The following is a 24149-nucleotide window of genomic DNA, read 5'->3' as shown; positions in this document are numbered from 1 at the left end:
CCACACACACACACACCCACACACCCACACACACACACACACACACACACACACACACACACACACACACACACACACACACACACACACACACGCCCACACCCACACACACACCCACACCCACACCCACACATACAAAATTCCTCATCACCCAGCGAGACTCCAGACCACAGGTCTCTTGAAGGATGTAGAACCCGCCTTAATCTCTCCTCTGGATCTTGGCCCTGACTCTTATCGCCTCTCACCACTATATTCTTCAGTAAAATGCGGGCATTGACTGTCACTCTTCCACCCTGAGATTAGACGGTGCTATTTTCAGATAAGAGAAGATGAGGGGAGATGAGCTCACGTGAGAGGAGGAAGGAGGCTGAGTTTTGTAGTGAAGAGGGAGGGGGGGGGGGATGGTAGGGAGGCTGAGATGATGGGAGATATGGAGAGCTGTTTTTGAGTGGTGAGGGGTGATGGAGAGGGGAGGGAGTGATGGAGAGGGGAGGGAGTGATGGAGAGGGAAGCAGTGAGGGAGAGAGAGTGAATGATTTGAAGTTTTAAATGGGATAAATGTTGAGGAGTTACAGAGAATTCAACTAAGAAAGAGAGAGAGAGAGAGAGAGGGGGAGAGAGAGAGAGAGAGAGAGAGAGAGAGAGAGAGAGAGAGAGAGAGAGAGAGAGAGAGAGAGAGAGAGAGAGAGAGAAAGAGAGAGAGAATGAGAGGAAGACGTCAGCTGGACTATTCCATCGGTAACAAGCCAACCACTTTACTACGTGTCTTAAGTGGTCCAGAAGGCTGACTGGGTCGCAAAGCTACGACGACATGTTCGGATAGTTTAAGTACTCGGCCACATCACATCCGAAACTCATAGTGATAGTCATACCCACTTCATCTCTGGGTTAATAACTGCTCCAGGTATTGTGTTTAATTAAGATATTAATCTTGTAATGACTCGTAAATCAAGGTAATTTAATTTTATCTTTGAATCTATGTGGTCACTGTTGTTTGGGCTTGTACATGTGTGTATGTGTGTGTGTGTGTGTGTGTGTGTGTGTGTGTGTGTGTGTGTGTGTGTGTGTGTGTGCTGGAGGATCGAGCATTAGCTCTTGGACCCAGCCTTTCTAGTCGGGTCCAAGAGCTCCCTATATCCCACATCTGATTTTAAAATGATCACAAAATTACACCCATCCTTTCGAAGCGTTCCCAACGCCACTAAACTGATGTACTAAATTGCCCGAACCTAACCGAGGACTTCACGCAAAGAAAACAGTGACTTCACGTTAGTCTTTGCCAGCCGCTGTTTTTTTTAGTATACCAGTTTTATTTCTTAGGCCAAAAACATTTTTACAACATCCGAATGCATAAATTGTTTATGCTTCCTGGCCTTCAAACATTCACACACACACACACACACACACACACACACACACACACACACACACACACACACACACACACACACACACACACACACACAGACCAAACCCACAGGTTTGGTTCCCACTCACCCTACACCTGTTCCTCTTCCAGCCAATCACAAGCCGCCGCCTACACCTGTTGGTTAAGTCCCCATTGAAGACTACTTTTGGATCAGCACCTGCACCTCACACTTGAGGGCTCCTTATATGGAAATCTCTCTCTCTCTCTCTCTCTCTCTCTCTCTCTCTCTCTCTCTCTCTCTCTCTCTCTCTCTCTCTCTCTCTCTCTCTCTCTCTCTCTCTTCCTTTCTTTCTCTCTGTCCATCATAGAGACAGAGATACACAGAAGCGGAAAGAGAGGACAGCTACAAGGACAGAGAGATACAGAAAGAGACACAGGGATTGAGACAAAGAGAAACAAAAGTAGAGAGAAACAGATAACGACACAGAGATTGGGACAGAAGGCAACAGAGAAAGACAGTATCAAATATAGAGTAAGACACAGGCAAAGAGAAAGAGTGAGATACAGATTGACAAAGGGAGAAAGCGTCAGAAAGACACACACTCAAATAGACAGAGGAACAGAGAACAAATAAGTAACTTAAAAGAGACAGAAGGGTTGTCTTGGAATATTGATCAGACCACACACTAGAAGGTGAAGGGACGACCAGGTTTCGGTCCGTCCTGGACCATTCTCATGTCGATTGTAATCCAATAATAGAATATGCTGTGATGCCGTTTAAGTTCCCAATGGCTATCTGTATTTCTCAGCATTTTCTTAGCCTTGCTTGTGGTGGAATAATGCTGGGTCAACCTGGACCTACCTCCATCTGATTTAGATGCTTGGGGCTAGCCTCTCGCACAATTATTCACTGTAGTTGCTATTGGGTAAATGCGTAACAGGGGCTGGTTACAGCTGGCATCAATGAAACGAGCACCACGAAACTCATTGTTCAAGCAACCACCTTGCTATAGCTAAATTATAAAACATTATATACTGATCATAGCAAAATAAAAAAAATACAGTCTTAATTCTTACTCTTTAAAAGCCAGATGTACTCAAGTCTTTCGCCGATAATTTTTCCTCTTGTCTACCTGGTCTGTCGTGAGTGCTGATTACCTGTGTAGTGTGTTGACAAAGTGGTACTTGGTAAGGCAGCTGATGTATATTGCTGCTGTAGTATGTTCACAGACAGACAGACAGACAGACAGACAGACAGACAGACAGACAGACAGACAGACAGACAGACAGACAGACAGAGACCCGAATTACAGTCTTGTAATATATTCTCTACAACGTTTCGGTCCAGTCTTCAGGTAACATCTTTAGGTATGGAATGAATATACAAGGTGCAAATTTATCTTAAATGCACATATGGAAGAGGTGAAGTTGTGTGGGAGATCAGACCCCTGGGTGAGGCAGTGGGTGGAGAACGGGGGAGAACTCGGTACAGATGTTCTCCAGTGCTGTATGGTGAGGTCTGGATATGAGCGTCAGGAAATTCATTCAAGGAGAATGAAATGTTGTCCTTCTATCTCCTCTCTCGCTCTCTCTCTCTCTCTCTCTCTCTCTCTCTCTCTCTCTCTCTCTCTCTCTCTCTCTCTCTCTCTCTCTCTCTCTCTCTCTCTCTCTCTGCATTCCTCGTCACGATTGTTCAAAGACTTCTTACTCATCCTTGTTTCGCAATTTTTTTTCGTAGACACTGGCTTTGTCTCGAGTGTGAAGAACATGTGATCAAGTCCCCGGACTAAGCTGGTACTGACACAGTCTTATTTGTGTGCATTACCGACCTCTAATGACCGCTGCTGATGGCGGATTTGTATCAAGGCTTACACTGGAACACTGGTCTTATTTCCCACCTTTTCAAGGTTTACATTTGTACTTGTGTAGCTTTGCTTGCTAATTGCAAGATAGGGTTTCCTGCTTATTTTAGTATGATTTCTGCTAAGGGAATTATCTTTGAAACAGATTTCTATTTGCAAAGGGAATCCTGCCAACAGGATAGGGGCTCTTGTTTCTGCAGAATAAGTTCTAGGAATTATCTTTATTTTTCGATGCCTCCGAGGATCAACCTCCCTGTAATGCGTCCCTGTTCGAGCCCGCTGCTTGTAGCCTGACGTATGAGCCACAGCATAGTTGATCAGGTATCCTTTGAAGGTGCTTATCTAGTTTTCTCTTGAACACTATGAAAGGTCGTACCGTTATGCCCTTTCTGTGTTGAGGGAGTGTTGAAAAGTTTTAATGGGCTTTGGATGCTGATAGAGTTCTCACTCTGCTTATGCCCATTGCGCCTATTGCATGCTCTGTTGCATATCCTGCCGTGCCTCCTGGTCTCATGTGGTGTTATTTCTGTGTGCAGATTTGGAACCTGTCCTTCTTCGTATTTTCCAAATGTAAATTATTATGTATCTTTCCCGCCTGTGCTCTTGGGAATACGGATTTACAATTATTAAGCGATCCCAATAATTTAGAGGATTTATTGAGTGGATTCTAGCAGTGAAGAATCTTTGCACGCTCTCCAGGGGCCAGATTCACGAAAGCACTTACGCAAACACTTACGAACCTGTACATCTTTTCTCAATCTTTGACGGCTTTGTTTCCAATTATTAAACAGTTAATAAGCTTCGAAGCACCAGGAGGCTGTTTATATCAATAACAACAGTTGAATGGGAAGTTTTCATGCTTGTAAACTGTTTAATAAATGTAACCAAAGTCATCAAAGATTGAGGAAAGATGTACACGTTCGTAAGTGCTTGCGTAAGTGCTTTCGTGAATCTGGCCCCTGGTCGGCAATTAAAAAGTGTGCAACAGTATTCCACCCTAGAGAGCACTAGTGTCTTTAAAAGTATCAACATTGGTATAGCAACTCTTGTTTGAAAGGTTCTTGTTAACCAATCTGTCATTTTTCTTGGAGTTGGGACAGCTACTTTATCGTGATCTTTGAATGTAAAATTTTCCGATATGATTACTTCCAAAACTTTGACTTTGGTTTTTCTTTTAATAGTGTGGTTTGAGGGCATTTTATACTGACCAGTAAGAACCCTCTGGAGAGGATAGTAGCAGAATGCCGTCTGGTAAGATCCCTCTGGGGGGTAAACAGTAGTTCACCACTGAACCGTAGGAGACCATAGGAGACCGCAGGAGACCGCAGGAGACCACAGGAGACCGCAGGAGACCACAGGAGACCGCAGAAGACCGCAAGAGATCGCAGGAAATCGCTGGAGACCGCAGGATACCGCAGGGGACCGCAGGAGACCGCAGGAGACCGCAGGAAACCGCAAGATACCACAGGAGACCGCAGGAGACCGCAGGATACCGCAGGATACCGCAGAAAACCACAGAATACCGCAGGAGACCGCAGGATACCGCAGGAGACCGCAGGATACCGCAAGAGACCGTAGAAGACCGCAGGAGACCGCAGGATACCGCAAGATACCGCAGGAAACCACAGAATACCACAGGAGACCGCAGGATACCGCAGGAGACCGCAGGATACAGCAGGAGACCGTAGAAGACCGCAGGAGACCGCAGGAGACCGCAAGATACCACACAGAAGTCTTTATACCCAGTGGATGCACCTACCTAGCTGCTGTTACCTAACTGTACACGCAGAGGTTGAACTCTATTTCTCGGTTCTTGCCTCTTAAGCTGTGTCTTGTCTTTTTCTTTTTAGAACCTCAAGAGGAATTATTTTCGCGACTTTTCTATTTCAATTAACTTCCCTACTCGCCCACTTTTGTTTTTCTCTTAATATTCCTAATTCGGGGACTTTTTGTTCCACTTTTTGTCAAGTGTCCGTATTTTCATCGTTATTTCTTGTGAATATTATATATGTCGTGGACATGGCTTCTCTCAGTATCTTTTCTCGTCCACTGACGTGGTAATATATTCTGTTAGTCTTTTCCCATGATATATTTACCTGTCGAGGTCAATCAGTAATGTGTATGGTTGACTAGGTTCACCTGTGGAGGGGGCGTGGCTCAGTGGCTCACCTCTGGAGGGGGGCGTGGCTCAGTGGCTCACCTCTGGAGGGGGGCGTGGTTGACCCTGTCGAATATTGCTACCAACCTCACCAGGGTGTCGAACGTTATTTGCAATTGACCTCATTGAGGGTGTCGAACCATGCAAGGAAAGTATTTGATGCCCATATGAGTATCACAGGTAAGTGTAGCGTCGTAACTAAGGACTCCTGGACTAAGACTGTGATATATATATATATATATATATATATATATATATATATATATATATATATATATATATATATATATATATATATATATATATATATATATATATCGTACCTAGTAGCCAGAACGCACTTCTCAGCCTACTATGCAAGGCCCGATTTGCCTAATAAGCCAAGTTTTCATGAATTGTTTTTCGGCTACCTAACCTAACCTAACCTATAAAGATAGGTTAGGTTAGGTTAGGTTAGGTAGGGTTGGTTAGGTTCGATCATATATCTACGTTAATTTTAACTCAAATAAAAAAAAAATTGACCTCATACATAATGAAATGGGTAGCTTTATCATTTCATGAGAAAAAAATTTGAGAAAATATATTAATTCAGGAAACCCTTGCTTATTAGGCAAATCGGGCCTTGCATAGTAGGCCAAAAAGTGCGTTCTGGCTACTAGGTTCGACATACATATATATATATATATATATATATATATATATATATATATATATATATATATATATATATATGTCTGTTTTCCCAGCCATGCATTGCCTTCCCCGCGGGCTGTGGCGAAGCAGCGTCCCCCACCCTAACAGGATACAGGAAACCTAAACTTGTTTTTATATGTGTGTGTGTGTGTGTGTGTGTGTGTGTGTGTGTGTGTGTTAAATGCAGATTTATTCTACCAGGTATAAGCGTGTGAAGAGGGGAAGAGCATGTGGCGGTGCTCAACAAGCCTCGCCTCTGCCGGTAGCTGGGTGTTGACGCTCACTGATATGATCAATCCGGATCAGTAAAAAAAAAAACTTTCCCTTAGTTCACTCCTTGAAAGGTGTTTCCGAACACGGCTGCCTTACTGGGGGGTCTCCGAAGAGTGCTTGGATCCTGACCCTCCTCCTCCTCCTCCTCCTCGTCGAGGTCTCCAGTCACACACGCAAAATAAACGACATCTTCCAAGCTACTGGCTTCCGTCAGGTCGCTTCTGTTGCATGTTACAATTTGGCTTTCTCTGTAATCTATTCGAGGCGTCTCGGGGGCACTACTGTCCTCTGGCCAAACTGGTGTCTATCCTGCTTCTATCCTGACGTCCACACACACATACACATATTCTCTGCCTATTCTTACCCTTTCTAATTGTTTTTGTATATAAGCCTCATGACTTTTCCCTCCTGCGTCTGCTCCTTCTTCCTCCTCCTTCGTATTGTCCTCTTCTCTTCAACTCTCTCTCTCTCTCTCTCTCTCCCATTTGTATCTCACCCCTCACATGTATCCCCCTTTTTGCCCTCTCTAACACCCCTATTCACCTGTATCTCAACACCCCCCTCCTAACACATCCTCCGTCTCCACCCCCCCCCCCCTCACCATCTCCAACCTTTCTCTTTGTTACTCTTCTTAACAATTCGCAAAACCAGTTAGCCACATCCCTCCCCTCAACACCTTCCCCCCATCGCTCACCTCTTCCACTTCCTCCTCCTTCTCCTCCTTCGCCATTCTTCTCCCTCGCCATTCTTCTCCCTCTTCCTCCTTCTCCTCCATTCATATCCCTCCTCCTACTCCCTTCCTAAAAATCCTAAAGTTCTCTTCGAGTATCTGTCAGATGGTTGAAGTTTCTCCCTAAAAGACGGTGTTTTAAGGTAATATCTTCAATCATTACGAAAGTATACTTCAATTTTCTCTCATTTATAGACAGCTGTTCAGCCGGAACTGGTCCTGTTTGGTGTGTGTTCTGATGAAGAGTTGGTCTCCTGTTTGTTGAGTTGATGAAGAGTTGGTCTCCTGTTTGTTGAGTTGATGAAGAGTTGGTCTCCTGTTTGTTGAGTTGATGAAGAGTTGGTCTCCTGCTTGTTGAGTTGATGAAGAGTTGGTCTCCTGTTTGTTGAGTTGATGAAGAGTTGGTCTCCTGTTTGTTGAGTTCATGAAGAGTTGGTCTCCTGTTTGTTGAGTTCATGAAGAGTTGGTCTCCTGTTTGTTATGTGTGTTGATGAAGAGTTGGTCTCCTGTTTGTTGAGTTCATGAAGAGTTGGTCTCCTGTTTGATGAAGAGTTGGTCTCCTGTTTGATGAAGAGTTGGTCTCCTGTTTGATGAAGAGTTGGTCTCCTGTTTGATGAAGAGTTGGTCTCCTGTTTGATGAAGAGTTGGTCTCCTGTTTGATGAAGAGTTGGTCTCCTGTTTGATGAAGAGTTGGTCTCCTGTTTGATGAAGAGTTGGTCTCCTGTTTGATGAAGAGTTGGTCTCCTGTTTGATGAAGAGTTGGCCTCCTGTTTGATGAAGAGTTGGCCTCCTGTTTGATGAAGAGTTGGTCTCCTGTTTGATGAAGAGTTGGCCTCCTGTTTGATGAAGAGTTGGTCTCCTGTTTGATGAAGAGTTGGTCTATTAGCGAGGGGGTGGCATTCATCCCAGAGGACGGTCGCCGCGGTAGGGACCAAGATTGCAATAGACAGCACCAGCAGGTGGGGGACCAGCTCGGGTCCAGGAACCGGTTCACCAAGCTGTTGTGGGAGCAATTGATCTTGTTCTTGTTGATACTGCTGCTGTTGTCGTCGTCGTTGCTGGTACTGTTATTACTGCAGCCTGTTGTTGCTACTTATGCTGCTGCCGTTGATAACGGTAATGCTTCTGTTGCTTCTGTTGCCGGGTAGCTACAGGGCCTCGTACTTGTCGCCAGCGCAGACAACTGAACAGCAGTTTGCTTCGTCGAGTGACACGCCTCTCTTCGCGCCGTCAGTCACGCAGAATGTTGTTTCAGATTGAGCTACTCAGAACGAAGTGTCCCATGTATCACGGGCTACGGTGAGCCCGTAAATTCACGTCACGCAGAAGCCACGACGTGTCGTCTAGTCGTCAGCTTCGGTGAGGTGTTGACGCCAGGAAAACGACGCCCCCTCCTAAAAAAAAAAAATGCGTATGTAGCATTCGTAATTTGAAGATTTTTTCGGGCAATTCATGCCCGTGCCATCTCTTGTGGTGGGTTAATGTTCATCATTAGACCCTAGACACATGAATTCAAACCGTTCAGTGAGCTTTATGGCACAAGTGGAGACTTGAGGCGTCTATACAGCTATTATTACTGATGTGTTTATCTACGTGAAGTTCCCATCGACTTGAGAATGGTCCAGGACGGACCGAATCGGCGTCGTCCCTTCACCTTCTATACCTATAGAAGGTGAATCTATACCTCCTATCTCCACCTCACTGGTTCGTGGCGAACCTATCCCCCTCTCCTGCTCGTCCGCGTGTACCTCAGACCTCATCCTGAGGTATGAACTGAACTGAACCTCATGAACTGAACCAACGGCTTTTAATTGTAAACTTTAAAACCTGTGTTAACGCGAATGTATTTGAAAACCGGTGTAGTTGCAATGTTGCATTTTGTAGTTTATGTCTACACCCTTGTTGGGATGATCTTAGGCGGTTAATTGTGGGTAATTTTTATATTTTCTGAGGCGCTGATATTGAAACCCCCGACAATGCGACTCCTCACACTCTGAGGCCCTCACACCTCACACTAGGTGAGGTGTGAGGGCCTCAGGATCTAAGTGTCTTAACTAGGTGAGTACACTTATGCTCATTGTCATTTATTTAGTCATTTATTTGTTGTTGATGTGTATATGTTTTTGCTTTACCAAAACAAATAAATATAAGCCGAGGTGGAGTCGTCACGAAGCCGAACTAATCAGGCATTCTTGAAGACACAAATTGCAAATAAGATGCACAAATAAGTTTCTAATAGATAGTAAAAGTAATAGACTCGTATAATAAAATAAACCTTCAGTAAAGATGAATTATACCATTAACACGAAATGTATTAACCAACATAAAAATCCTGAGATATCGACGACACGGAACTCCCACTTTACATAATGCTCTAAACTTAAATATATTACGACTGAATAAATCTATGTGAAGAACCTATGTCGCGGTAAGTGGTGAAGCAGTCCTTGACGCAGTCTTGAGTTGTGATAACCCCCCACACACACAGGTTCTCGAATTGCGTCCGTGGTCAATATATTTTGGGGAAAAACTATTCGGCTATGAGGGGGTTGACATAGGGAGAGGGAGATCAGTCGCGTATGGAGAGGAAAGCATATCTTACCGCCACGCCTTAGCGAAACCCTAATATCACTATTTCCAAATAGGAATGAAACTCTTGGTAATTTACATCGGGAAAGCCAGTCGCCTCAGCTACGAGAATGCCAATCATGACCCATTTTACGGCTATAATATACATCTTGTTTCTTCGTAAAGCCAGTTCCATATCGCTACTTATGTTGTAAGGGATGAGAGATAATTGGTTAATTTGCATACAAAAGATCCTGTAACGTAGAGATTATTGGATGCTTAAAAATTCAGACTTCCTGCGAGCTGTCTTGGTGCTAGACTGCTTTCATCGCATACGAAATGAAGGCAGTTTTGAAAGCAGCGACACTGCTGACTGCTGTTCGTACAAGCTGTTGGTACACGCGGATATATTTATGACTGCAGCATCAGTAAACATTTATAACGGCGTCTTAATTTACACTTCAATACGTGATGTTAAAAAATAAGATTAAAAAATATGTCGAATATCCGAAATACGCAAATTTATGGACCGCATTTTGTCATTAGGCTGGCGACCAAAACACATCACCATTAAAAAAAAAATTGAAAATTATTTACTAAAAAGCACTGAAGACTGTTCAGTAAAAGTGTACAATCCACGCATTACTATACAAGTATAAGTGACTGCACTATTAAAGTGCCATTCTGTCTTTCATTATTCAAAGTCAACTTTAACCAAATGACGTGTAAACAAAATAAATACTTTTATACCTAAATATAAACTCCGCACCAGGCCCAATTTTTTGGAATTCTATATTCATAAAGAAATTGAAGAAAAAGCTGCCACAGGCGGTAAACATTATTTGAGGACAGACACTGGCGTTATTCCCAATATACTTAAACAGCGAAGATCTCACTACACCACAAAGGAGGCAATAAAGCATAAGAACATTCTCCTCTTCTCCTCTTCTCCGAGGAGAAGAGACGATGTCTAGCTGAAGGAGTATTAGAACATAAGAACAAAGGTAACTGCAGAAGGCCTATTGGCCCATACGAGGCAGCTCCTATCTATAACCACCTAATCCCACTCATATTCATGTCCAACCCACGCTTGAAACAATCGAGGGACCCCACCTCCACCACGTTACGCGGTAATTGGTGCCACAAATCAAGAACCCTGTTACCGAACCATATGCAACACATTATGAGCCTACAGCACTAACACCGCACACATAAAATCGTTCAAAGAGTATAAGGAAGTAAGAACACAGAATCACAGAATCACAGCGTTTTCACAACCCTACCTTGAGGCTACCTTGAGGTGCTTCCGGGGCTTAGTGTCCCCGCGGCCCGGTCATCGACCAGGCCTCCTGGTTGCTGGACTGATCAACCAGGCTGTTAGACGCGGCTGCTCGCATCCTGACGTATGAGTCACAGCCTGGTTGATCAGGTATCCTTTGGAGGTGCTTATCCAGTTCTCTCTTGAACACTGTGAGGGGTTTGTGAGGGGAACCCTGGATAACATGGGTTCAGAACAGGTCTGGCATGCCTCTAAACAATTGCCACACAATTGTTTCATAATTGTCATGTCATTGTTTCACAATTGTCATAGCATACACAATTTTTGTGTATGCTATGACCTTACCTGCCATGGAAGACGAGCAAAACGCTTATGTATTATACACAGACTTTGCAAAAGCTCTCGAGAAATGTGACAGTTTTGCACCCCCCAGATGCCCACGAAATAGAATTACTTACAAAACTGTGAACCCGGGTTCTTAATTTCATGACGAACAGAACCCCAAGCAGTTAACAAACGTCAAACTCTTAAAAGCACGGAGCCAGATTCACGAAAGCACTTACGCAAGTACTTACGAACGTGTACATCTTTCCTCAATCTTTGACGGCTTTGGTTACATTTATGAAACAGTTTACAAGTATGAAAACTTGCCAATCAACTGTTGTTATTGTAATAAACAGCTTCCTGGTGCTTCGGAGCTCATTAACTGTTTAATAATTGTAAACAAAGCCGCCAAAGATTGAGAAAAGATGGACAGGTTCGTAAGTGCTTGCGTAACTGCTTTCGTGAATCTGGTCCACGGTCCCTCCAGGGTACTGTTAGCTGCAGTAGGTTCTCTCATCGTCGTATCTAGCATGATAGAAACTATAGTACTGCATCATGGCTTGTAGGTGACGGATTTTCATGAAAGAAGACAACTCAGTAAATCTCCAATCAGATGTTGACCAGACCACACACTAAAATGTGAAGGGACGACGACGTTTCGGTCCGTCCTGGACCATTCTCAAGTCGATAAGAATGGTCGACTTGAGAATGGTCCAGGACGGACCGAAACGTCGTCGTCCCTTCACATTCTAGTGTGTGATCTGGTCAACATACTTTAGCCACGTTATTGTGACTCATCGCCTCCAATCAGATGTAAATCTTCTTGGTCTCGAAAGAGAACGCAGAAACTAACATGATATTTATTGAAGACAAGTTCCAGTTCCTGCGCTATGGCAAAAAAAAAAAATAACAAATTTCAAAACAAACGCAGTCAAATCATTCTATAGAAACAAAACAAAAGTAATGTGAACGATATGAAAGTTATCATATCGGAAGACTTTTGGTTTATTGAAACACAATAAAGTAACTGTCACAACTGCAAGAAAATGACACGATAACAAAAACTTTTCAGTTAAGAGATGAAACAAACCTTCATTACACACAGAAATCACAATTGCGTGATGCATCAAATGATTAAAGTAGCGTCTGGGATGTTCTCGGACGCAGGTTCGAATCCTCGGCACGGCCCTTGTGGATTTGTTCATGAAACAAACCATTGATGGTTCGCCTTAAGACACAACAGCTCTCTCTAGAGTGAAATGTTGTAGCACACTAACAACCCTATTCCCACTGGAGTAATTACTGACCTGGAGACCGTGCAAGAATCTTTTTAGTGTCCGAATCCATTCAGTAAACGAGCAGCATTTTAAAATCTGCATTCTCTAGAGCGCCAGCGAGAGACATAACAATTCACACTTGGAAAATATTAGAGGGAGCCCAGGAGGCCTATTAGCAAACCTCTAACAGCCTGATTGACCCGATCACCAACCACGAGACCTGATCAGAGCCCAGGCCCTAGGGGGACATGCAGTCATATCAGGAACCAACACATGAAAAATACGAAGTAAATTAGAGCAAAGCTTACCCATAAGAAGCAGACTTACTTTTAAGAAGCAGATACTTACCTATGAGATGCAAGTTTACTTACGAGAAGCAAGCTTACAAGTAAGTAGACTTATGAGTAAACTAAGTGTCTCCGATTCGGTGACGTTCACTGGAGTTTACAATTTTTAAATTTTGCCCCGAGGGGCGAGTTTATTGGGCAGCGTTACTCATCTTGTGAGTGGACATACCGCCATAGCAGCATGTACAACACTCCCCCCTATTGGAGTTCACCGGACTAGTCCGTGTGTGTGTGTGTGTGTGTGTGTGTGTGTGTGTGTGTGTGTGTGTGTCTAAGTGTGTGTGTGTGTGTGTGTAACACAACGTCCACTAACTACGTCCAATCACCTTGTGCTGTATTCGTCTGCTACTCTGCTTTGTTGTGGTCGAAAACAATCATGCAAAAAAAAAAACACGTAGTCAAGATTTACACAACTATGCAAAAACGCACAAACATGCATATTTGCGCACACACATGCAAACACACGTAATAATATACGCAAACTATACAAGAAGCACAAACATAGTTGCATTAACATGTAGACAAGACTGAGAACTGTGTTTATAAAGGCAATAAACAGTAATACTAGAGAAATTAATTGTGTAAGATATATTCTAAAAAAAATAATAAAAAAATTGTTTGCATACACAAAGATCAACGGCGTCAACACCCGTTGTTTACACACAACAGATCCCATCACTGTTACACCAGAACAACAGTTATAAACGGTTGAACGAGAACTCTTGGATGAATTTGAAGAAAGTAGAACAGTGCAAACTGTTCAACAGTGGAGAACAGTGCAAATCTAATTTAAATTAGATTTGAAATACAATGACACCGGTTCAAGAAAATAACAGATCCGTTATGAATCATTAAACATAAAAAAATTGAGAATAGAAATTTAGGAGATGAGACAGAAAATGGAATGATGTAGAAGAGGGGAAATATATGAGAAAGATGACCCGACGGTAGAAAAATATGGAAATAATAGTAAGTAGCACGATAGGAAAAGAAAGAAAAAGAAACAGAAGCGGCAAAGATGGGCAGAGAGAGAGAGAGAAAGAGAGAGAGTGAGAGTAGATGGACACAGAGAGACGAGTGAGAAAGAGACAAATATAAAAGAAATTGCTGTGAAACTTAGATATATTAGAAATTTAGATATAGATTTTTTTTAATGAAGTCACAGATATCAAGCTAAAACACCTCGTGAACTTTTTTTTCGTGGCATAACACAGGAAGCAATCGAGAAAATGTTCAATCTGATTGAACAACCGACTTTTCAGATTTCTTGTTTAATATATGCAAGTTGTTGATTAGTGTTGTTATTGTTGTTAAAGATTCGCTACCTGGAACAAAAAGTTCCAAGTAGCACGGGCTATGGTGAGCCCGTAGTGCCTTGTTGATCAGTGGAGACAGTGGCTACGGCAGGAGCTCATCTCTCTCACTAGACACAGGGAAAGTTCTGACGGAAAACATCGTCACTTCTACTACTATTTCAACAACTACTACCATTTCAACAATAACAATTACAACAACAACACGTGCTATTACAACAATGACTACCACTACTAAAACAACTGCTAAACTACTACTGCTACTATTACTGCAACTACCACTACTGATAATAATTAAAATTAAACAAATCAAAAAATATTATTAATATAATTCTAATTAAAATGGTACGATAAGAATTATAGAATCCAAAAATTGCTACTTATTAGTCTCACAAAAATGACATAATTAGATTGCAACACCAAAGTAAACTTTAATAAAACATTGTTTTGTAATTGTTTTATTAAAAAATAATAATGCAAATAATAATAATAATAATAATTAAAATTTTGTATTCATAAGCAATATACGTTAAACTATATATTATTTTGCTGGCACACTATAATTTTTTGTATACATAGATGTATAAGTAGGCCACTAATATGAGGTCAAAGGTCAGTGTCACTGTGCCGGTGCCTCACCCAAGGGCGTGACCTTTGACCTTAAATGATGATGATGGTTCGCAAAGGGGAACGTTAAAAATCAAGTATCAAGAAACAAGGAGATAAGGAAATGGTTTGGAATAGGTATATAGATAAGGAGAGAGAGAGAGGGGGGGGACTTTCTGGGGGGAATGGCGTATAAGGGGGGTTGTGTGAAGGTCAGGAAGGGGGGGAAGAGGGGTGGGGGGAGAGAGGAAGGGAGAGATAGGGTGTGGAGAGAGAGAGAGAGGAGGAGGAGAATTCTCGTGAACTCTTGTACTGAGTGCCTGTAGATGGCGTGATCGCCGCTAGATGGCAGCACCTACCAGATCTAATCGCAAATGAGGATTATTTTTGTTTTCTTGCTTTCTCCATTATCTTTCCTTATCTCTTTCCCCCTTATCTTTATAGCTTTTTTTGTTTCTCTTTGTATCTTTTTTTTCTTTGTCTCATTCTCTACATCTTTGTTTTTTTTATTCGTATTTTTTTGATTTGGTCTTTTTATCTTTATTTGTTTCTTATAGTCTTTCTTTGCAGTTTTTTTTATTTTTTTTCATGACAGGTGGTACAGGAGTATAGTCGTCTTCTAAGGCTCATGGTGACCCTTATAGTTTTCTTTTTCCTCTGGAACGCAACCCGCTAATCGGTTTACTACCAAGATTTCCCAATTGCTGCTGGCTCAACGGGGGAGATAAGGTAGGGGGGTTGTTCCCAGTCAATCCTCCTTGGGCTTTGTCACGGGACGAGTGTGTGTGTTTGCGTGTCTGTCTGTCTGTCCCTCCTCTCTCTCTCTCTCTCTCTCTCTCTCTCTCTCTCTCTCTCTCTCTCTCTCTCTCTCTCTCTCTCTCTCTCTCTCTCTCTCTCTCTCTCCCTCTCTCTCTCTCTCTCTCTCTCTCTCTTTCTCTCAGTACCGAGTCCATTCTCTCCAGTTGTCACAATGGACAGAAAATAGTGAACTAAAAATGAATCCGACCTCAGTCCAAATCCATTACCATGAGAACCCCCCCCCCCCCCATCCCCTCGAACAACCTGGATAGTTATCTAGATATTTGTGATGGTCTGAAAGCCTATTACGGTTACAGTAATAGTCTCCATGTATATTGGGAACTGAACGTTTGTCCTAAACAGAAATAATTCCCAAGTTATAACTTTATTGTATTATAAATTGTGGGTTTAAAAATATAAAAAGTGCATGCTGAAAACGTTTCTTTTATGAATTTGGCTTTCTGTATATGTTATATCTTGGGTACACTGAAATAGTTTTCGAATTTAATGTTTTACATTATCGCTAATAATACACCATATTAATCTAACCAAACATAATGAAACCAAACCTAACTTAACCTAATCAAACCTAACCTAAAGTAACCTTAACTTTACCTAACAAGGATAGAAATTAGTAAATAGCACTAATTATGTATAATTATCGCTATCTTAAGTTTAAATTACTATTTCATTAATTTGCTAACGCTCTTGCGGCTCTAATCAGTTCACTCCCATCTAGCATAGGATAACAGCCATTATTAGCTAACGTAAACAAATCAGCAGTTACTAACGGTCATCTATCAAATCAACACAACTCACACACAGTTAACTGCGTCACTAAATTAACATTATAGACAACATTTTTTTTTATTATTATTATTTTCTACCACAGACGTGGCCAGACATTTACAATGCTAACCAGCATATATACATTTTCTTCTGTCCTCCATGGACAGGGTTAGAGAAGTGTTAAACATATAGTTCAAGGGTTTATTGAACACTCGACCACAGAAGGTGATTCGGTGCTTTTAAAATGCTATAGACAGCATTTTAACCTAGCCATTAACACCTTCCTGTAACATCCGTAGATTGCAGTAGCTTTTGCTTTATTGAACGTACAATGAAGCATTAAATAGCCATCGGCATAGCAGTCTATTATACCTAATGGCTCGTTTGATTCATTATACGAGTCAATAACAACGCCCGTGATATATAATGCGAGTCTTGGGTTAATGTTAATAAACACTGGTCACATCACATAAATGAAAATTATATAGTCACTTGTAGCTGCTAAATTATTTAGTAACAAATCGTTAAGCTACAAATTCTAGGCCATTAGTTATAATATTATTAACCATTATTGTGCTTCCCTTAGGGCCAGAGTGGGTGTTTGTGCTAGTTATTCTCCTAAAGTAGCACATGGTGTACATATAATATGTGCATTACTAGTGTACATCCTATTAGGTACTCAATTGGCACCAGGTATAACATCCAAAACATAAAATATGTTTTATCATATATAAAAATATATGAAGAAATCCACAAGGGCTGTGGCGAGGGCTCGAACCTACGACCGAAAGGATCACAGACAGCTTATTAGTATCCATAGTATTAAAGTTATTGTTATTATTATTATTAATTACAAATTAAAACATGCATGATATTCTGTTATATATCCACACGAACTCGCTTCCATATATCGCAGAGATCAGTAAAGCATTCCTAAGAGTGATCAAAAATGAGTAGCCAAAATTTCAATTATGGCTATGGTTATGGTTCAATTATGGCTATGGCTGGCTATGGTGAGCAAGTAAATTGGAAATTTATGGGCTCACCATAGCCAGTGCTACTTGGGACATTTTGTTCCAAGGAGCGAATCTTTAACAACGACAACAGTGTAGCCAAAATTAGATAACTTATCAAAGGACAATTGAGTTCTTACACATACGAACTAAAGCAAATCCAGTCGACTATAATTATCATAAGGACTTACATTAAAGCCGCTGAGTAAAACAAAATTATGTATTTTTGATAAGGGAAGTGACTAACAGTTATGGTAGGAAGGAGGAAGGAATTGTCGAGGAAAAGCGCCAAGCCATTACGACTATATAGCACTGGGAAGGGGTCAGGATAAGGATTTGTGATAGGACGGGGGAAATGAATGGTGCCCCAACCACTTGGACGGTCGGGGATTGAACGCCGACCTGCATGAAGCGAGACCGGGGACTGTAAAACAGTCCACGATTGCCTTGGTATCACAGTAGACGAAACGACACCATCCTCACCATCACAGTAGACGAAACGACACCATCCTCACCATCACAGTAGACGAAACGATACCATCCTCACCATCACAGTAGACGAAACGATACCATTCTCACCATCACAGTAGACGAAACGATACCATTCTCACCATCACAGTAGACGAAACGATACCATTCTCACCATCACAGTAGACGAAACGATACCATCCTCACCATGAAATACATGGTACACCAGGCCACACCATCCTCACGGGAGTATCAAACAGCTTGAGCGATCCAGAGACATATATTTACTTCTGTTGATATATTATTGCACGGCCCATCTATCTCACGATGGCGACGTCTGAATCATACATGTTGCAGACATACATAGCATTGATTAATTGCGCTTATCAAATGATAAGGTTTCACTCGTGCAAATTGCAGCTTTTTTAATGGAATTTAGAAGGTTTAGTTGGATATATAAATTCTAATATATTTTTCATTTGGGCCAAGGCATGAATCACTGTTGTAATAAAGCGATTTGCGCTTCAAAGTTTAATTTGATAGTAAGGGCGGTTTTCCGTTGCTGGTCGAGCTAGTCGTGCAACGCGTTCACGGCTTGCAGAGTTGCCCGATCCTCCCCCCCCCCCCACATGCCCCCCAATATGCCCCCTATACGCCCCCCTCCACATGTATTCTCTAATTCTGTAAACAACACATAATCAATTTTGATATAAAATCATCTCTCTCTCTCTCTCTCTCTCTCTCTCTCTCTCTCTCTCTCTCTCTCTCTCTCTCTCTCTCTCTCTCTCTCTCTCTCTCTCTCTCTCTCTCTCACTCTCTCTCTGGATTTATAATAAATATAACGTATTGCACAATCGTCAATGTTGACGATTGTGCCCCATGTTTAGAATGGGAAAAAAATTGTAAACATTGGTTTGGAATATTGTTGTAGATGGAATAACTTATTGTGGGGGGGGGGTAATTTAATAGGCCTGGGACCATTGGATTACTTTGGGATTAAATAGGAGCTGCCTCGTATGGGCCCAATGTGGAGCTTAAATTTCTCTGTGTTTCTATGGTCGTATACAATGTGTTATATTGGAGCCGTTGTTCTCACGGTGATAGAACTAAAGTTGTTGGACCTCCTATAACTCCTACCCCTTCCTTCCTTCCTTCCTTCCTTCGTTTCCTCCTCCTCATCCTCCTTCTGTTCCTCTTCCTTCTCCGCTCTGCATTAACCAGACTAGATGGATGGAAGCGGGTTGATGGCACCCCAAACATCGCTAAATCATGCACATTTAGAGGTGATGAATATCATGACCTCATAGTGACCTCATAATGACCTCATAGTGACCTGACATTGACCTCATAGTGACCTCATGCACACCACATACAAGACCAGGTAGAAATAGCCTAAGCTACTCTATCCCTTTGAGATGTATTTCTCGTCTCAATAAACATACTTGAAAACCACATTTTATCTCAATTTTTTGTTAGCTTGCGTTAGATTAGGTTGCATTAGGCTATGTGAGTTTATACAGCAGCAGTTTATACAGCATACAGTTTATACAGCATATATACTTTTCGCCGGTCATAGGCTCTATGCTCGGTGTAGACGGGGAAGGACCCGGGTATGCCTGTCTACAACAGCGACGGCCAGAGGGTGTTATTTGCCTGTCCAATTTATGCTGCTTGAGTCTGCTTTGTGCTCGCTCTGGAGAGCTTAAGTAGGTGACGACATATAGGCTTGAAGGGCAGGGGGACGTCATGATGTCGAATTGAGCCATTTGCGATGCCCGAGACAGGTTTGAAGAGTATAACCAACAGCTGTGTGAGGTGAGCCAGTTGTGTGAAGTGAGCCAGCTGTGCAACCCGTCCTCTTAAAAATAACGTCACTTTTGGCTCGTATGCGCACTATGGCCAAATTTGGACGTAATTTGAAATGAAATCGACTCACAAAAGTGTCTCGAAATCGACTCACAAAAGTGACGTACTGTTCCGTTTCCTGTTTGAGGAGTCCGGCTTACTCGGTATGGTTAGAAGAGGACAATTTCAATTAACGTTTTGAATCTTTATGAGAATTTCCTGCCCACCTAACCTATCAGAGGACCCTTAACTTACTCTTGTTGAAAAAAAAAATCCCAAATTTATTTTTCATTTTTTTTCATTTACAAATTACGTCCACTTTCGGTCATACGGGCAAACGGCCAAAAGCGATGTTATTTTTAAGAGGACAGGGCTTGTGTGAGGTGAGCCAGTCAATGAAATAGTTACACAGTTGATGGTACAATAGGCCAGGAGGTCTAAAGTCCTTTACAGTTACACATTCAACAATATAGTGTTCTAGTGAATGCATTAAAGGTTTGTCTCAGAGTTTACAATCTGAATATTCTGGTAGTGGCTCAGCCTCACTAACCTGCCAGATGTGTCTATAGCCAAGGCGAATTCGCGCAATGACTACATCACATTGCCTGGTCCGGTTACTGTGCTGACCATACAAATACCTATTATTACAAAACTTGTCATAACTTTTAATACTGCAGCTTTCAGGTCTCTGGGCATTTCTTAGTTCTTCTAAATCTGAATTAATTTCTTTAATGTGTATGTTTCTAATAATTGCATTAGATAGTTCAAAGTCATAATCAGTGTTTTCTTGCCTGCAAGCCTCATTGGCCAATCGATCTACAAAGTCATGATTTCCAACTCCAACATGGGATGGGATCCACACAAGTTTTATACAAGAGTTATTATCATTGGCAAAAATTACATTCCATTTAATATTACAAGCTACTTTAGACATACATTATGATGGGTTATTTAAGGACGGCAGAGCACTTTTAGAGTCACAGAAAATAACTCCACCACCATTGAGCTTAAGGTATTCAGTGGCTAGATAAGTGCCCAATAGCTCGGTCTGTGTCGTGCTTGCCCAGTTGCTCAATCTCTGTGTACTAGTCATGATCATTTCATTCCCTTTATACATTGCACATGCACAACCTGTTCTACAGTGCCTAACTGCACAGAGCCATCAGTAAAGGCATAGGATTCAGTCGGTTTGAGAATTTGAAGATGACTGTCAATAGCTTCTAATGTTATACATCTCAACATTTCAGTGTTATACATTTGTTTTACACTGATGAGGATATAATGCAAAGAAACCTTCCCATCGACGAAATAACCACTAATAGAAGATATATATAAGTATACTAAACCAAGTAATAAAGTAATAAATTGCTGGCATAATAAAACTGTATTACTGTAACTGCTGGCATAATAAAACACTAATACAATAGTTACTTCCATAACACAATCATCAAAGATAATAATAATGGCATGGAAATACACACGGAAAAATATAACCTGCTTCTCAGGTTATATTGTAATATTGGCTTGTGCTTGCATCTACCAGCATACATTGACTAATCTGCTAGCATACATTGACTAATCTGCTAGCATAATACTACTACTATTTTTACAGTAACTACAACTACAGTAATCTAGTATCACAGTAGTAGATTGCTACTGTGGATTTCTATACATCACAGTAGTATATCACTAATATAATCTTCTAGCACAATCAACTACTATTTCAGTTATCTACTATAGGTAAGCAAACTTTTACAATAATCTACCATATTGAAGAACTGCATTTAGTATGGTCTCCTTCAGCGCCTTCAGCGGCCAGCAGCATATCTGCTCGTTCATTTCCTAATATATCCTTAAATCCTTAAATCGTGGGATGGTATAACAGGTCACTGGAAACATGGGAGGGCTAATGTATCTTTAAAATAACTTTGCATAATATTCTCTCTCATGAGCTTTTATCTTTAGTTATCAAATGCTTTTTTGGTGGGAGGGATGAATTATAATCCTTATATAAAATATACAATTCCATTCCACAATCTCATAATTGGCCGGACAAAACAAAAAATACATTACTGACTCGCTCCACCGGCCATTATGTCTCAAATATCAGCGTTGTATTATGTAAAAAAAATAAAGTTGATCCGCCTCGTTGAAAGGATATAATAAGTATTCTGGATCGTCTATAATCCACACACAATCCATCCCAGAAAAATAAAATAAAAAGCTGTACCTGGAGCTGCTGGTTAGGTATATACACGTTGAGTAATTAGCGCGTTCGCCCACGGGGTGTATAATGGCACTTACACTATGCCTCGTGTATATAGGCCATAGCCCAAAGAGTTAGGAAAAATGCTTTTGTGGGAGGGGGAGAGGAGAGGCGATGGGATGGGATGGAGGGGAAAGAGGGGGTTAAATAAATGTCTGTGGTGACGCTGGAGGCAGTTTTATTGTGGGGTGGTCAGTGAACAGAGAGTGAACAGTGAGTGAACAGAGAGAGAGACAGGGTGATAGGTGCCGGGGACAATTGTGCTGTTAGATTGTTACTATTACTACTACTACTACTACTACTACTGACTGATATTAGGCTATTGTTACAACTGGTTGCTGCTCCTGCTACAACTACACACACACACGCTTTCACCGAATTACTCGCTGACTGGTGATGGAAGCTTCAATGTTAGGGATACACACACACACATACTCTCTCTCTCTCTCACACACACACACACACACACACACACACACACACACACACACACACACACACACACACACACGCACACACACACACACACACACACACACACACACGCACGCACGCACTCAATCAGGAATGCAAGGTAGCGAAGTAACTGAGTAAAAGAACATGGAGAAACTACAGAAATAACAGAACACCGGAGCACCTCTGGTATCTCTCGCAGGGAGAGATACCAGAGGTCCAGAAATGAGTACCTCAGAGTGAGGAGAGAAGTAGAGAGACAGTTTGAAAATGACATAGCGAGTAAAGCCAAGACCCAACCAAAGCTGCTCCACAGCCACATCAGGAGGAAAACAGCAGTGATGGAACAAGTGATGAAACTGCGGAAAGGGGAGAACAGATACACAGAGAATGACAAGGAGGTGTGTGAAGAACTCAACAAGAGATTCCAGGAGGTCTTCACAACAGAACAAGGAGAAGCCCCTGCACTAAATGAGGAGGAGGCAAACCAAGCAACCTTGGAGGAATTTGACCTCACCAGTGATGAGGTCAAAAGGTGTCTGCTGGAGCTGGATGTGACAAAGGCTGTTGGGCCTGACAGAATCTCACCATGGATACTAATGGAAGGTGCAGAAGCACTAAGTGTGCCACTCTCTATGGTGTATAACAGTTCACTGGAAACAGGAGACTTACCAGAAAGTTGGAAGACAGCTAACGTAGTCCCAATATACAAGAAGGGTGACAGGCAAGAGGCACTGAACTACAGGCTAGTTTCCCTAACGTGTATACCATGCAAGGTGATGGAGAAGATCGTGAGGAAAAGGCTCGTAGAGCATTTGGAGGGAAATAAGTTTGTAACGCACCACCAACATGGGTTCAGGGATGGTAAATCGTGCCTCACAGGTTTAATAGAATTCTATGACCAGGCAACAAAAAATAAGCAGGAAAGAGAAGGGTGGGCCGACTGCATTTTCCTGGACTGCCAGAAAGCCTTGACACAGTACCCCAAAAAAGGCTGTTCAAAAAGTTGGAGCAACAGGCAGGAGTAAAAGGGAAGGTGCTCCAGTGGATAAGGGAATACTTAAGCAACAGGAAACAGCGAGTAACGGTGAGGGGGGGGGGGAGACATAAACACGTTAAGCCAAGATGTAACAACTTAATTACAAGTTGTAACGAGCGGAAAATAGAGACAGTTTCGGTTTGTGTTTCCAGGGTTGACTCTGTTTCTCACAAGCAACTCCGATGCAAACTAGAAAAATAGTCTGATGCATTGGGAAGATTACTAAAGTGGCTGAAGGAGTACCTGTCAGGTATTGCGGGTTATTCATGCCCGTGCCACCTCTAGGGTGGCTTAATCTTTATCAATCAATCATTCAATACCTGTCAGGAGGAAGACACAAAGTCATGGTAAGAGGAGAGCTATCAGACTGGAGATTGATTGACTGATGAAGATTAAGCCACCCAAAAGGTGGCACGGGCATGAATAGCCCGTAAGTGGTGGCCCTTTTGAGCCATTACCAGTATCAAGAACTGATACTGGAGATCTGTGGAGGTGCAACTGCACCCTGCGTGACGGGAGATGTCTCCCGTGAGACTGAAGAGGTGTATAATGAGTGAGTTCCTCAAGGGTCTGTGCTAGGCCCTATCCTGTTCAACACGCTTCCGCTACACATAATTGACATAACTGGCAAACCCCTCACAATGTTCAAGAGAGAACTGGATAAGCACCTCCAAAGGAT

This window comes from Procambarus clarkii, chromosome 82 (assembly GCF_040958095.1).
Source record: "Procambarus clarkii isolate CNS0578487 chromosome 82, FALCON_Pclarkii_2.0, whole genome shotgun sequence".
NCBI lineage: Eukaryota > Metazoa > Arthropoda > Malacostraca > Decapoda > Cambaridae > Procambarus > Procambarus clarkii.
Note: the sequence above shows the minus strand (reverse complement) of the source record.